The 16,691-nt window shown below is 38.4% G+C and overlaps 1 protein-coding gene and 1 long non-coding RNA gene across 5 annotated transcripts in view; both read left to right on the forward strand.

Annotated features, from left to right (window-relative positions):
- fnbp1l (formin binding protein 1-like) overlaps window positions 1–16,691 on the forward strand; it is a 46,948-nt gene that overhangs the window by 9,465 nt on the left and 20,792 nt on the right. The window lies entirely within an intron of this gene.
- LOC309512499 lies at window positions 947–10,831 on the forward strand. The gene is made up of 2 exons (XR_014211057.1): window positions 947–6,902; window positions 8,625–10,831. It is a non-coding gene; the product is annotated as an uncharacterized lncRNA (long non-coding RNA).

The raw sequence follows: 16,691 nt of genomic DNA on the forward strand, positions 1-16,691 counted from the left end.
TGTAAACACTGTGATGCTTTCAAAATATTGCTCTGTTTGTTTGAACCATCCAACACGTACATTTATGCATTTGGGAGAGGCTTTTATCCAAAGCGCCTTACATTGCATGAGGATACAAATTCTTAATAGCATTCATGGGAATCGAAACCATAACCTTGGTGTTGCTAGCGCCATGCTCTGCTGTTTGAGCTTCTGCCTTAGCCGACGGTGTGAGTTTCGGGACTACCTTTTGATTTGAACAATGAAAGAGTGACACACCGTACTGGAGATTAAGCGATAGTGGTGTTCTTAATCATTAAAGATTACAGGAAAAGTTTTCCATGATGTTCATTATGTGTCCTTACTCCTTATCCTTGTCTTCATTGAAGGAAGGAAGCCGTTGCCTCACCCAGCGTGCTGGAGGTTGAAGTGATTGCGGATGTTTGGAGCTCTTTTTTGTGTCCTGGTGCTCACGGAAGAGGATCTGTAACAGCAGCCTTTAGAATTAAGTTAAGTTTGTATGAGTTAACTGCTCTGTGTGGTGGTTATAACATGCCATGGCTGACACATCTGTCCGGGATGTAGGGTGTGAAGTGCCATCTCCAAACACACTTCTTTAGCACATTCAATGTTGTGCATTCAGTTCCAAACCACATGCAAATGCAAACTTTGCAACCATGGAAATGCATGCGTACTTGAGTTCTATCATTCGGCAGAAAGTGTCGCAAACTTGTTAGCAATTCCATATTTCATTATTTCATACATAAAAATTATTAAAACAATAATGGATATGTATTTGACAGCTATTTCTACTGCTCCCAAATATTCTCCTGTCATTGGTCAGAATTGTTCTCCCACCCCAATCTCATGCCATTGGTAGAGCCCATGTTGCTATGCTGAGCTGATTGGGATGCTCAAAAAAAGGTAAAGTTTTCGTGGCATCACCTTTAAAGATGAATATGCATTGAATATAGGAAATGTAATTATGTTTTTGCCAAAATATCTGGACAAAACATTTAAAAAAAAAGACTACTTTTCTTGATTATTTATTTGTTATATGTTATACAATTTTTTTCCATTTCATCCTTAATGTCAAAATCAGTGGTGTTGGACAAAAGATCACATTGTCTTAACTGGCTTGTTACGGCTAGCGTAGAATCACACATTTCTCTAGAGCTATTTAGCTGTAGAGCGATGATTCTGCTGTTGTTCACTCCTCAGTGGGCAGTTTTGTAGCAAGACAGAAAATGAAGTGTCCCTCTGTGGAAAGGATAATCAGTGTCAGAACATGCTGTAATGACTTTAAAAGTGTGTGTCAGCCTTAAGTCACAAGGCAGTGAACCAACTCCCTTTTTACACACACACACCCGTGTCTCCTCAGACCGGCATACCTTTAAAGGCCTTTAATCTTGAACACCAGACATTAACAGAGTTTCTCCTCGGGGTACAGAGGGATGTGACCATGTTAGAAGGGTTGTAGGTGGTTTTGGGCACATGTTAGCAATTCTTCAGAAGCAGCGAGATGAAAGAGACTGTCTGGGACGTGAGGCGCTGACAGCTACAGGAAGAGTGTGAATCGAAAGTGTTGAGAAATATGAGATATGACAGGTATATCTAGAAAATGAGTTTTAGAGGGAGTGTTTCCTACAGGAATTTCATCCTTATTCACTTCCATCGCTTCAGCATGATGACGTATGTTCTGCATTCCATGTCAGGTGCTTACAGACACATCTGGCTGAAATTATGCCTCGGACAGACGTACATTACATGAAGTACTCTTGTTTTTTTTGTTGGCAATTTCCTTTTGGGAACGGACCAAAACAGCATGTGGCTCTGACACACAGAGAGCACAAATTATATTGCCTTGAGAGGAGGCCCTTTGACTCATTGTGGGAAAATATGAGTGAGTCCTTTTATCTACTGCTTGATCATGACTATGATAAGATATAATATTGTGCCCCTTGGACATACAGAAGTTACAACAAACACAGGTGATGATTTAGTCATTCTCAAATGTGATATTTGATAGAAGGAATTGACTGGAGATGAACATTTAAAATGAACATATATCGGCCGATACTGATATGGTGGCCGATATATCATGTATCCCTAATTTATTTATAAGAAGTCTCTGTGTTTACTGTTTTCCTGCAAAAACTGTCAGTGTCAGCATGCCTTCTGCATAGCTCCAGGCAAGTTTCCAATTCTTGAAAATGCACTGCAGATATAATCTACATTAAGGAGAGCTACTAAATCCTAATATCCCTGAAATCCGTAGCGTGGCAATCTTACCTTCCACAATAGCACTTTTTTCCTTCTTGAAAAGTTCCTGAGTGTATCGTCTACACAGCAGGAGAGGTTGGTGGCTAAAGTTTTGATTTAGCACTGTATGATGGCATTTTTTGTTTGGGAAATTGGGAGTGAACTATTGCTATACGTACTGTATGGGAAGGACACAGGTTCTTCTCAGACAGGTTCGTTTTTTTAAACCTGAGCCATGTTTGTTTTGATCTTCTTGTTGTGGTCTTGTTTGTTTTTTTAGGGGGTGGGTATCTGGGTACTGAACACAAAGTCATAATTAGTACACACATCTCCTGTTGTTATTATCATCCAGCCCCCTCCTGTACCCTGCATGGTTTGCTCAAGCTATTGTTTGTTATGTAACAGAAAACGTAATTACAAATCAGTTTTTCTTGCAAATTTTTTTTCGAATTTAGTTAACTAATTGGGCAAAAGTGGCCAATGCCGCTCCATTGAGTTTACATACATGTAGTTTCCATGAATATGGAAGACAGCAGAGAAGCTGATGGAAGGACAGTGAGCTGTTATACTCATAATTATTATGACGACGGCTCAATAGAATCAAAACTTCAGGAAAATCTGTATGTGACAAACATTATTCTCATTCTCCTCTTCCTCATCTGCGTCCTCCTTATCGCCTGTGCGCAAATTTGTTGGCTTCCATGTCACATAACCTTATAAATGAACCTGTAAATGCTGACTTCAGTAACCTGTGTGTCTACTTCTGTATTACAGTGTGCTGCATCCCGTCTTTAATTATCCTTCTTTTGCACATGTGGGTCAGTTCAGGATTGTGACCTGTTCACACTGGAATTTGATATTGGCCACATTTAAAGATGATGTGAAAAGCCAAAAAAAAAAAAAAAAGGATCTGTGCAATGATCATAGTTGAGCACTAAGGCTTGCAGATTGAGCGTAGCCTAAGAATTGCAACTTTGTTTGTGTGTTTCTGTTTAAAGATTTAAAGATTTCTCAGGAGCTCCATTTACAGGAACAAGACATGCTGGTATTTGATTAATATGTGCACTGTACATTACAGTTTACATTACATTACATTGTTATCGTGGGTACTTCAAAATACCGTGAATAATTCTAGATACCGTATTATCCCAATTTAAATTTCGCAAAAATGCATCTTTGCTGCTTTCAGTCAACCAGCTATTGTTTAAAAATGTTTTGATCCTTTATAATAGTTTGCTATAGTTATTCTTATGCACTACAATCGGTTTGAAAAATATTTTTCAAAACTATATAATATCAAAAATTATATATTTTTATATATAAATAAATTATAGATTAAATTATATATATCAAAATTATATTTCCTTTATACCCTTTAATTGTATATATTGTTTTATTGTATTTCATTTTTCAGTGTTTTATTCATTTGAAATAGTTTACAAATATTTTTTTTATGTGATTCAATACTGTATACCATGACAAAAGCAATTATAGGGAATATTTGGTACTGTCACAAAATAAACCTCATTTGTATTGTTGGAAAATGTATTGATACTTCAGTTCGTTTGAAATATACCAGAACTATCTCTTAAAATGCATTTTATTATGTTTATTGATGACTTATTCAGGAAGTTATTCTAAAGAGTCCCCATTTGTTGTTGTTTTTTTAAATGAAAGTTTATTCCTGAACAGTGGTTTATGCGTGAATGCATACTGTTTAATAATAGTATACAACATGATGCAACCACAATTGCTAAATTATGCAATTAAGTTTGTTCCTTTAGAATTGAGTGAAGTGCCATAGAGATGTCTTGTGCATGTTGTGACCTCTAGGCTGGTTTAACAGACTCACCCAGGCGTTCACAAAGACTTTTGAAAGTTTCACCTCCCACACTGACAGCTAGTTTCAGCACTGCTTAATGTTATGTTGACTGGCACTGCAGTGATAATTGTGGCCAAATTGCTGCATTTCTTTTGTAAAAAACAACAAACAAACAAATTTTTTTTATTGTTTATTTAACATATTTTACATTTGATATGCTTTTTTGTTGTTGCATTGGGCTGTGGAGTGTATATGTAATCTGTCTGAGCAGTGCTCTTCTCTTTAGTTCTCCTTAGGGAGACAGGAAATGTCACTCTCTGGCTTGGCCTCAGCGATGACCTCAGCGATGACCTCACCGACTCGGGCCCAGATGGTGTACAGGTCATCCACGCTCTGCTATTGGCTACTTTTTCGTTGCCAATGAAATGTTTTAGGTCTGAAAAATATAGCCTCCCCAATTTCCCTTCTGTTTCCACAGTCCTGTACGCCAACAATTTCTCATATCACTGCAGTAATGAAGGAGCTGAATCTATTTCTGTATTACCATACTTGCTCCTCACTAAGCTGGATAGGGCATTTAATGGCCTCTAGGTCAGCTATGTCATTTGATTAGTGACTATAATTAGTTTTCTGTGAGTAAATCTGATTTATGGGCTTACAGGAGACATCCTCCATCTCTTTAAAATGAATAATCCGGTATTCACCATCTCCTTAAAGCAGCCTTTTGCTAATATAAGAAATGCTTTTGTATTAAGATCTAGTGATCTTTCTTTACAGTCCTGAATTTTGTTTATATGCCACTGTACTACAGATATATGCATTGGGAAAGCGGATCACAAATATTGTTGACTTGCGTTGAATTTTGTTGAATGACCCAATCCTTTCGATATACCCCTCTCAAACTCCCTGTTACAAAAGGAACGGCATACAACTGCACTCATCAAGCCATTCATGGGGTCTGGTTATGCTCTGACACATCTGTAAAACGATCTTATTCAGTAATCAAACAATGATGTTCAGTTTGTTCTGTACGTATTGGTTAGAGGTTATGTTGAGAGTTTCCTTTTTATGAGTAAAATTGACACGTGGCTCCCCCTGACTCAACGGATGGCTGGTTTATCAGATGTTACAGACAGTCTTTTGTTGTTGGAGTAATTTTTCTGGGGACATGAACTGTCCAAATGCCCTTAGCACCACAAAACAACATTTGTTCCCACCCTCAGTGGTCCTCAAGTTAATGACCCCAGTAATGTGTAGCTTTACAAACATGCCTCGTGACCTAATAATGATTCAGGCACTAAAACATTTCCTCTTTATGAATGTTGCCCTTTCATTCATAACGCAGTCAGTGAAAGTATTTATGTTATTATTTCTTGTTCATTCTTTTGTTATAAATCATGGGATGGTTTGAAAATGGCAAAGGTCTTGAGTCTTACGAGTCAGTTCATTGAAGTAAACTGGAATGGAAAGAGTTTTTGATGACTGAAACACTACTAATGTGCCTTTCCTGCTTTTCTGTAAACGGCTGAGTCACATTTATCTGTGGTTTTAGTTTGACATTAAATTGCAAGTTTAACTTTGGTGTTTAGAGTTGGGTATGACTTGCATGTGATTGCCGGGTGCTTCTTGTGAGCCTTCTCTTTTTCTCCCTTTCTCACAATCTCCCTCACTTTCATGGACCAGTGCCACCGACAGGAACTTGGACTGTAGGATAATAAAGTAATAGTTTATGTAACGACCTCTCCTGAGGCCTTTTCCATATGGTTTCCTCTTCCGGCTCCGCAGTCAGACTGATCACTTTCAGTCTCAAGCCCATGATTCATTGGCCAGTTCTCCCAAACATTTAAAGGACAAAGAATCTTCACTGAGATCATGTCATCGGTTCAAGGAAGCTGTATCCTGCTAGGACCACCGGCCATTGGCATCTGAGTGTTTATTGGGAATGGAAAAGTGTTGAGGAAGCTAGTTTAAAACTGTAGATTGTCAAGTGACATTTTATTTTATTTTATTTTATATAATTTATTTCCATTTTTTATATTTAACTTGATTTCTTTTTATATATTTCTTTTAAATGTATTTAGCTTGATCTGAGCTTGATTAAGCTTTTGCGTTACAGCTACTTATATATTTGATGTTGATTTGATTTTGTAAGACATTATTGTTCACATTGACAATTCAAATTGAATGAAATTAAGCATTTAATGGGCATTGTGTTTTTTTAAAGGTTAGAAAAAATGTCCTGAGGATCTAATTTTAAGGCACAAATATTTGCCCTTAAATAATTCTGGCGCTGATTTAAATGCTACTGAAACGTTTTAGATAAGTAAGTAATGATGCTTTGTGTTATTCTCCAACACTGTAAAAAAACCCTCTTTGCATGAGGGACTTATATCCTGTAGCGTTCTGAACAGATGTTTTACAGAAGCCGTTGGGATGAAAATCTAGGTTTGTAGTTGTAAAGGCTGAAAGTGATCTTCCAGTCTCCCTTTGTCTTTCTCTTCCACCTCCCCCTTGCATCTTCTCCTCATGTGATCCTTTCGTTGGGCAGACAGACTCAAATTTCTGCCACCACAGGTCTACTGTCATTTTCGGGCCAGTCAGCTTTCGCCCCAGTACAATGCCTACGGATCAGTTAACCACAGCTATAAATGTTTCACTGCTGCTGGCAACTGAATACAAGGTAAATTTTTCGCCTTTTTACTTTGATTCTCCTTTTTTGGGCAGCATCAAAAGAACTGCCATGTGGAGGCTGAATTAGGCCTGTCCCTTGTGCTGCTAGAGAGGAAGGATGAAAGAGAGGAAGAGGTGGTGCCCTTGGGCACTTCATTAAGCACAGCAGGTTAGGGGTCGACCGATTAATCGGTCGGACGATTAATCGGCCGATTTTTTGCATTTTTTAACATAATCGGCATCGGCCAATATCCAGTATATCAAGCCGATTATTAGGCGGGCGCATCTGTGGGCAGCCTTGTGTTGTTGTTGTGGACGCACGCTGCGCCTAGAGTCATTCTCCAGCAGAGTGAGCAGACCTCATCCAGTGCCTAAGGAAGGAGCTAAGTTCCTTGGAGAAAACTCCTTTATATTTAATTAAAACCTTTTGATATGTTACTGCCAACTTCGAGAAAAAATATGAATAGGCGACATGACGTTCGGTGGATATTGATAGCGTAGTTGAGGTTGCATTAGAACAGCAGAAGGGTTGCTATCATGTCACAACAATAAGTAAGCAAGAATTTTGCAATTACAGACAGAGAATCTGATACTTTTATTTGTTCTGTTTTGTGTGTCTTATATTTGAGAGGGTTGTCACTCAATGCAGAGAAATAAGTAATAAAAAAGTGACCATAGGTTAGTGAAGGACTGGCTTTGCTTTGCTAGCGTCGTCGCTAGGGTTGGGTAACGTTAGCTACAGACAGACCCGGTGCTAATACGGCACTGGTGCCTTAACGACCGTTATTTACCAGACCGAATATCAATGCGTATTTCTGTGCTACTGTTATGCCTGTGCTTCTCTTGGATGCTCTGAAAACGGACGTTAGAAACGTGACGCTAGTCAGCAGTTAACTTTAGCATACTGTTAGCTAGTAGCTGGATTAAACACGGTTAAAATGCTGGCCAAAGTGTAATGTGTGACTGTATTTCACTGTAGACTAGGGGTGGAACATGTAACTGTTATTCGTATTGAACCGAAACGGTACGGGCGTCATGGTTCGGTGTATACATTTACACGGAGAATACATGGTATAAAAATAAATAAAACTCGCGTGCAAATTAATTAATGTACTGCGGAACTACTGTTAGATACGCGAGTTCTTTGGGGACACCTAATCTGTAGCCCCGCCTTAGCTCTGAAGCAGGCTGCGATGTAAAGATTGCAATGCTGGAGTATGGTGTGTGTGTGTGTGTGTGTGTGTGTGTGTGTGTGTGTGTGTGTGTGTGTGTGTGTGTGTGTGTGTGTGTGTGTGTGTGTGTGTGGAAGAGAGAGAGGGAGAGGGAGACTCGGGAGAGGGAGAGAGGGGCGCGGGCGCGATCGAAAAGTCGCGTGTGTTTAAAGTCGCAAAGTGTTTACTTATATTTGTGTGTGTGTGTGTGTGTGTGTGTGTGTGTGTGTGTGTGTGTGTGAGGCGCGGATGCGATCGAACAGTGGAAACATAAAAACATACTCCGTCATTTTGTTTACAAGACATCATTCAAACTGCAAAGTGTTTAAGTTAACGTTACTGTTAATTACAATTTTAAGCAAAACAAATATATTAATCTGAAATGTAGCAAATTAATTTAATTCATTCAGGTACAATTACCAAACATATCTCAAGGTCACAACAAGTGCAGATTGGTCAAGTGTTCAATAAATGTTTTTGTTGAGAAATCTTGTCTATCTTAAGTAATTATTTGTGTTATATTTTATCTTTCAAATAGAGGTTAAAAACAAGCACATAATCGGCCAAATATCGGCCAAAATAAATCGGCAGCATTAATCGGCCACCGGCCGACCCGGATTTCAAAAGATCGGCATCGGCATCGGCCTGAAAAAACCCATATCGGTCGACCTCTCCAGCAGGTTGTAGTGAGGATGTGGTGAGATTTTAGAGCCCCCTTCCCCCCTATCCTACATTCAGAAGGGAATTTTGGAAGCGCCTTGAGATAAACTATTTGAATGCTAATGTATGGATTAGCCAAAACAATGGAAAGCTTTAAAAAAAGGCATGAATTTAACAATCCCAGTTACACCCTAAAATTCAGGCTGAAAGTACTGTAATTAGTGGGTGGTATGACTCATGGTATGAGTAATTTTTATATCACGTAACCGTATATATGAAAACATATATTTATTGCTGGAAATTCAACCCTAAAAGTTTTGTAGATCACATGTAAAATATATTGTTTATTTCTGTTATTATAATTGTTGATATTATTATTGGATTCAGATGTTCTAATTCAAGATTCCAACTTGGGAAAACCCCCAAAGGTAGTACTTTGCGTCTCTTTTGTATTCCATGTATAATTCATGAAATTTGGATAAAGTGCGGTACATCTTTTTGGGGTCTCTAAGCTAGATTTTGGATAAATTGGAAGGACTGATATTAAACAATGCCTGAGGCTTGTACTCTCTGATTCAAGTAATGAAGACAGGGTGGCATTTCTGGCCGTGTGTGTGTGTGTGTTTTTGCATTTCCTTCCATGTGTGGCTAAGATTTTATCTGACAATTTGAATTTTGAACTTTTAGGCATACATGGGAATATCCAACAAAAATATCAAAGCGCCATCAAAGAACAATTTTCATGAATTTCTTTATGTTCTCAGTCCCAGCCTTATCCAAGATGTCCATTGCAATGATCAGAGTTGCGCATTTACGGCTCCACCATGCTAGAACTCTGTAAGATTTTCATGTTATTGTTCACGTACTGACCTCACTTCCTGTCATTATTTGAGCGCAGGATGTTTGCCTTCTAGAAGATGCCTCTCCTGAGACGTCCATTGTACTTTAAGACCCCCATATTTTTGTTTGTTTGTTTTGTCTGTGATTTTTCAAAAAACATTTTGTTCTATTTTAGGGAGTTTCTAAAATCTTTGTGTTTTGCATGCAATCTGAGTTGAAGTTTGTATTTGGATGGTGCAGAGTTAGAAATGGAAGAGAGCAGATCAATTAAACTAGTAAGGGTGTTCCGATCAGGATTTTTGAGGCCGAACACTGGAAGCAGTATCGTGCTTTCCTGTTCATCGATACCGATCACCGAATAAATAAGAGGCTTCAAATAGACTCTGTGGGTCTAATTGAAGGCTTCTGTTTAAGCCTTCTCTGTATAAATTAAATATAGATACTAAACCTACTAAATAGCAGTGAGAATTTTTCTGTCTTTTCCTGTTTGATTAACATCAAGGACACAGACGGCAGCAAGAATATTAGGCTTCTGTCACTTTAAGACCAAATGCACGGATCCAATATACTGATACACATGCTATTTATTTCCCAACTGTTTGTTCACTAAAAACATAACCGACTGTGTTTAAGCAAATACTCACCAAGCCAAGCATTTTAACATCTGTGTGTATTTCACTGTTTAGGCTCGAACCCGAAGCCCAAATTATACTTTGCTTGTCCGTGTTCCACTCCAACTCGGAGTAATAACTTTTTCTTTTTTCTTTTTTTTTAATCAAGCATGTCCTGATAATATCCATAGCAGTAACCATAGCGGCGGTGTCTATAAAACGGTGAAGTTTTACCACGATTGATAGCGCATAGTTAAATTCCATTCAGAAAGAGTCCATTCAGTCCAATCAAGCCATGAGTTCATCTATTCTAGTGCTGGGTAAAATTTGACTGTAATGGTCCAAATACTTATGCTGCCGTCTCGTCGTTTTGAGGTTCTTTTCAGATGCTCCTGCATAGAAGTTGTGCTGCTGTGTTTTGCCATTTCGGGTTTACCATTTTATTCAGTCATGTCAGACTTTAGATCGTGCTCTATTTTTGTAACATCGGCTGGTATTCAGCATACCCGGGAGCCACCATCATTGGGGAACATAAATAGCACGACGAATTGAACCATTCCACGCAAATCGATAAATTTACATAAACGATGTAATCGATTACGTCAACGCGTCATTCCAGCCCTGCTAATATCGCACAGCCTTGTTCCTTAATGTCATTGCTGTAGGGTTGTTGTCGTTGCAATGTTTCCGTAATGATGTCGCAAATTTATTGTCTTTTTCAGACATTCGGTCGAACTGTCAGACCGGTGAATGTAGTGAAGCAATTTTAGCTGCATGGGCATCAAAATATCGTCTCAAGTTTTGCGTCTCCTGATCAGCTCTTCGGATCTGCCTTTAGACACCACCAATGAAACAATAAAAATGTTTTAAAAGTTTTCTTTTAGTGTGCTGTGTACTGCAGTGTAATTGGAAATGTTTTCTTGTTGGTGTTTTGCTGTAACCCCAAGTGCTACCATTATCTCAACTCTAACTAGTCCTAAGTTTGTTAATAGTTTTCAGTCTGTCTAGATTCCTAGATAATCTTGCTGGCTGTTACAGTTCTAGTTTCCACATAAACGACTCAAAATACTTTTGACTCATTTTGTGTTTTTCTGTTCCATGTTTTCTGTTACCTGTTCTCCTCTCAGAATAATGTTCAGTCCAGCCTGACATTTACTTAAGGTCAGTTTGTTGACTTGACTTTCTTAGTCCGTTCCTGGTCTTGTTGTGCATGATTGTTCCAAAGTGCACGTTATTCCAAATAAAAATGTTTTTCTTCAGAATATTTTTACCAAAAATAACTGTCATACACCAACCACTAGAGATATAGAAATCTATTTAACTTTTGCAAAAGTTATTATTTGTCTTTTATTATTATTCATTAAACTAAGACTCAGGAAATTATGCATGTGTATAGTTGTTCAGTGATCTGTGAAAGCTCAAATTTATTAGTGTTTTCCCACAGTAGATGTAAGTGGCAGAGTTCTGCATATTGAAGAGCATGCTGGAGAATGTTTAAATTATGAACACAGATATTCTTGTTTAGGATCATTAGAACAAAACAACCAGGGTCTTCTGAGAGAAATGGAAAGAAACACAAAATAACTAGCGGAGAGACAAGAATCGTGAGATGGGAAAGTCTGGAAAAATGTTAAAGTAGCATTGCTGGAATCACCTTGCATTAGAGACCTCATCTTGAGGCAGTGGAGGGAAATCCAATCTCCTTTTGCAAGCACGACAAGAAATCCTCAGGAAGCAGATCTTTTTCTCTCTCAGAAAATTCTCATTTGATGCGCATCAAAAGTGACTATAGCGAGTGGGCATACTTGCTTCTGCAGGGGGTCTGGGACGTTTCCTTCCCTTGAGACTTAACTTTAGGAACTCTATCAGGTTTCTGTAAACTGAGATTGGCCCACCTCTTTCTGTCTCTTAGCAACTGCAGTTGCCAGTCAGTCTGTGGAGGCGGAGCCTGGAGGAACTCATGGTATTAATTATTCATGAGTGCTTGGAAGAGAAGGTGACGTAAGGATAGAAACTGAGCATGCTCGCCAAACTCTGGCACCAACCGTAACCGGGCACCAGCCAGAGAATTGGATGTATTATGCCAGCACTTGGCTGCTGCCTTTGTTTCATTTACACTGTATAATATATGAACAGGCTGGGTTTTGAGTGTGAGCAAAGATGTGTGAACGATTTTAATTTAGCGTCCATAGTCATGAGCTTGTGTAATCCCTCAAGCCAAAAGAACAGACCCTCACAATAAGCTAACAGACCACCATCTCCTTTTCATCGTCAGTGCATACGGGCCAGTCAGAGAACACATGCCACCAAGAACCATGGCTCAAGCTGTTTGTTGGATGTCATAGGTGTGTTTTGGTGTGTGTTTGTGTGTATTTAGAGAGAACCTGCTGGTTGGCCAATCTGCCATTTGTGTAGTTCAAAACCCTCTGAACAAACTATATTAGAGCTATCAATGCTGCTATTAATCTTTTCTTTTTAATGCTGCTATTTTCCCCTCCTGGAGCAGTTAATGTATCCCCACAGATAGATGGATTTTATTTTTTATTTATTAATGTTTATATATGGTGTTTAAAAATTGAGTCATTATTATACAAAAAAGTCATTATTATACAAAAATGAGAGATTTTTTTTTTCTCCAACTAATACTGAAAGAAAGCATTTTCCTCTTTACGTTGAACGTGTGAGTATTAATCTAGGACACTCCAGTTGTTATGCATCACTTTAAGCCACACCCACTCCAGGAACCGGTAACCCTCTGTGCTGATTGGTAGCAACATTCTATCTATCTGTTCGCTCATTTGGTGATATGATTTATGCCTATTTCAATAGAAGTCCCTCTTTACACTGACCATAGACCACATTTCTGGTTAATCTAGTTAATCTTTAGAGTTTAAGGCCGGGGGCTGTTCCTATGCCCTTTAAAGTATTTAGGGCATTAGTATAATTCGAATTTTCGTAAAGCAGAATGAAGATTACCGTGTGAGCGGGTAAGAAGTCAGAACTCGCTGATGAGAAAAGTCTGCTTTTGGCCATTCATTAAGTTCTTATGGAGATTATGTGATTATTCTGCGCTGTTTACACTAAGCTCAGCTGCTTTTCAATAATTTTTGTATGTAAATATATGCGCTGTATGGACATCTTTGACCTTTGCATAGATATGCAGTTGGATACTATGCGCGTCTTGTGTTTTTAAGAGCAAAAATTTGTTCTGTTTGATCATCCCTCTTATGCCTGTCACTCAGACATCACATTTTTTTTTGTCAAATTGAACAGATAGTGAAACTGAAGCCCTTCTCCTCATGTGAGGAGGGAATGAAGACAACAGCTCAGTGTTTAAAGTAGTGCTCAATAGCATTGTGTCCAGAATGGCACTTGGTGTTTTAAGCCCCCAACGGCGCCTTCCAGGCAGCGAGGGGATGGGTAGGTTTAAGGTTGAGGGTAGGGTTAGCTGCCTCTAAGGAGCCATTGGGGGCCTAAAACACCATCGAGCGTCCAGAATCAGATGTCCCTAAGAAACGTGCCTTATTAGTTTGTTGTTGCTATGATTCTAAACCAGCCTGATTTACTGGGCTTCTTTAACACAAGCTAGTTTTCTAGTCATACAGATGACTAGATCATTTTGAAAATGTCCCTAGTATGTGGTTATGATTCATCTCAGTATTTTTTTACCTTAACTGCTGTGTATGCGTGTGTGTTAAATGACACTTAAAGGCTGGCAGATGGTGGGGGGATACTGTTTTTCCACTTGAGTGAAGCATCAGCGTGCTGCTAAGGTGATTTCCTCGATTTCAGCAGCACCCGGCATTGAACCGACAGGACTGTGTGTAATACTCCCTCCCGGCCTGGAGAAACACCCACACATGTCTGCATTATGTTTATGCAGCTCTCATCAGTTCTAGGGAGCTCATTTGGATTTAAACCTCCCACCCCATGTGATTTGATTGACAGGTGCTGTCGTTGAATGGCTCGCTGTGTTTTGCAGATTCTGCCTAATGTCTGTCATGACAGTTCTAGCCCAGAGTAATCATTAACTACTGAAATTGTGTGCAAACAGAGCATGAGCGACGAGATTCCAGTTTTATCTTAATTGCACTTTATCGTCCCCACTGTCTCTCTCTCTCTCTCTCTATTCTTTCTTTCACTCTCTGATAAATAAGGGATGCAGTCATTAGTTAAATAAGATGCTGTCAGTATAACAGGAACATCCAAGTCAGCTCAAAATACAAGCCACTGAACAGATGAGCTCAGTCAAGCCAATATTATTGTATTGGCTTGACTGAAGTATTTGAGTGTTGGGGCTGGATTATATTTATGATATATTAGCTGATTGTTGGCCATATTAATTTTAGCAAAAAAAATAAAAAAAGCCTATATTTTAATAAGGCACACTTTTGTAACATCATTTGAAAGTCATTTCTTTTTATTTGCAGTCAGACTATCTGAAACATAGTTGCCATAACTCATTGCTATGGTTGCGTCTCACTTTGGACTTGAGTCACTTGACTGACAGATTGCCATTCTGACACCGTGAGCTTCATGCTCCATTAAAGGAGTCCTTTAATTTCTAACATTAAATCCACTGTTGCAATTATTCTGCTTATTGTATACAAAATACAAGAAGTTTATAAATCATTAGTCCCATATTCATAATTGTGACCGCACAGTCTGTTGACAATGTCTACCACTGTATAAAATGATTGTAGAATTGTTATTGCAGTTACTAGTGATAGATGCACCTTTTTAAAAAAATTTTTTTTTATTTAAACCCCTGAGAAACACTTTGCACACCCCTGTATACTTTGGATTGATTTTAATAACTTAAATATTATTTAAGTGTGGACCAAGCACTAGGAAAATACAAGTGTAGGATCTGGACTCTGTATGGGCAGATACTACTCAATATTGGAATATTGATTTTCTGACTCGGATTGGAGGTACAAAAATCTTCATCTGGACATTCTTAATTTGCATGTTAAATGATAGATTTTAGTATATTATATTATACTATTAAAAAAAAGTATCAAATTTAATATATGCCTTTACATTACATTAACATCATTATTGGCTATTTTATATTGACCAGAATTTTAATATCCTGCATCTTCAACCTTATTAAACATTGATTCATACAGTAAATATTCTTAAATAATGCACATTCTTAGTTAGTGTTCCCACTGACTCTGCTTGACCTTTCATTCATTGAGAAAACTCAGAGGTCAAGTAACTTTCTAGAAAACTCTGAAACAGTTTTTTGCGACTAATGTTTATCTCTGTGTACATTTTGTTGGGGTCAGTGTGTTAATGTGTCATTGCCGTCCTGTAGCGCATGTTCTTGGTGTCACAGGGAATTGTCAGGGATCTTTTGCTGGATTCACTAATAGGTTACTGAGTTTCTCATCAGTCGTGTGTTCCATTCCTTATGACGTTCATCAGAAGTCCTCAGGGGAAGGCTGATTAAATGAGTTTGTAATCTGTGCTGTCCGTAAGGTGCTGTAATGCTGTTTGTTCATTGTTCTCCAGTGGAGGAAGTACGCTGGCGGCCTGTCAACTCCAGAACAAAGCTCTCCTCTTCTCCCTTGGCGGGTGCGCATGTGGTGTAGTGGTTTAAGATCTGAGCTGGAATAGCTTGTAGGTTCATAACCTGCTAGCTGTCTTAACCCCAGGTTGGACTGTGGACATAATCAGTCACATGTAATGTACCTTAAAATGATCATGTGATCATTCAGGTCATGATATTTGACCAATGTTGAGAAGTCATGCATATATGCATGTGTGCTTATTAAGAAATGATTTATATTACATCATGGTTTGTTTGATATTAGTTGTTTTGGTTTTGTGATCAAGTCTTTGAAGGCTTGAAGCTGCATTACTGTGTCTCTTGTCTCCTGGTGAACAGTGGATAGACTGTCTTGTGCCTCCTGTGAACAGACTGGCTCTGCCTCGGGCTAATTCACAGCTTGTCTGTATCTCTCTACTTCTCAGAGATCATCATCATCATCATCATAAAGCCTCGTCTGACCCATGACAGACTGAGACTATACAGCTTGTGGCGGCATTCACATTCAGTTCATAAAGACAGGACTCCAGACTTCAACTGCAATGGTCACATTTGTGACAAAAAATAAAGAAAATAAGTAAATAATAAAGAAATAGTTTTAATAAATAATTATTATATGTAATTATATAACTAAATTATAAGTACATACTAAAAAAAAATACATTTAATTTTTATTTTATTTTATTTAACATAATTTTTTTAGATAATATATACATTTTTGCAGAATGTTTTAAAACATTTTAAGTGATTGTGATCCCTCTATAACAAAAAAGTCATTTAGCTACTCAGTGTTTCATTTTAGGAGCTTCTTGTTCTCGCTCTCAGTCTGGCTACATCTGAGACTTTACCATAAATAGTCCTATAATGTAAAGCTGTAGATGTCACTTACTCCTCCGTAGAGTTGTTTTTTGCTCAGAACCCAGATGGACTGTTTGGATCCACCGTGTCTGTCGTGTTGGTGGTGAGGAATGTGATGTAACAGTCTTTTCAGCTCATCCGATTCTTCATCCAAGCTGGCTGTATGAAGAAGGCGGATATCTTTCAGCATGTCTGAAATAACAGATAAAAGCAGTGAGATT

This window comes from Leuciscus leuciscus (genome assembly GCF_965113295.1).
Source record: "Leuciscus leuciscus genome assembly, chromosome: 13".
In the NCBI taxonomy this organism is placed as follows: domain Eukaryota; kingdom Metazoa; phylum Chordata; class Actinopteri; order Cypriniformes; family Leuciscidae; genus Leuciscus; species Leuciscus leuciscus.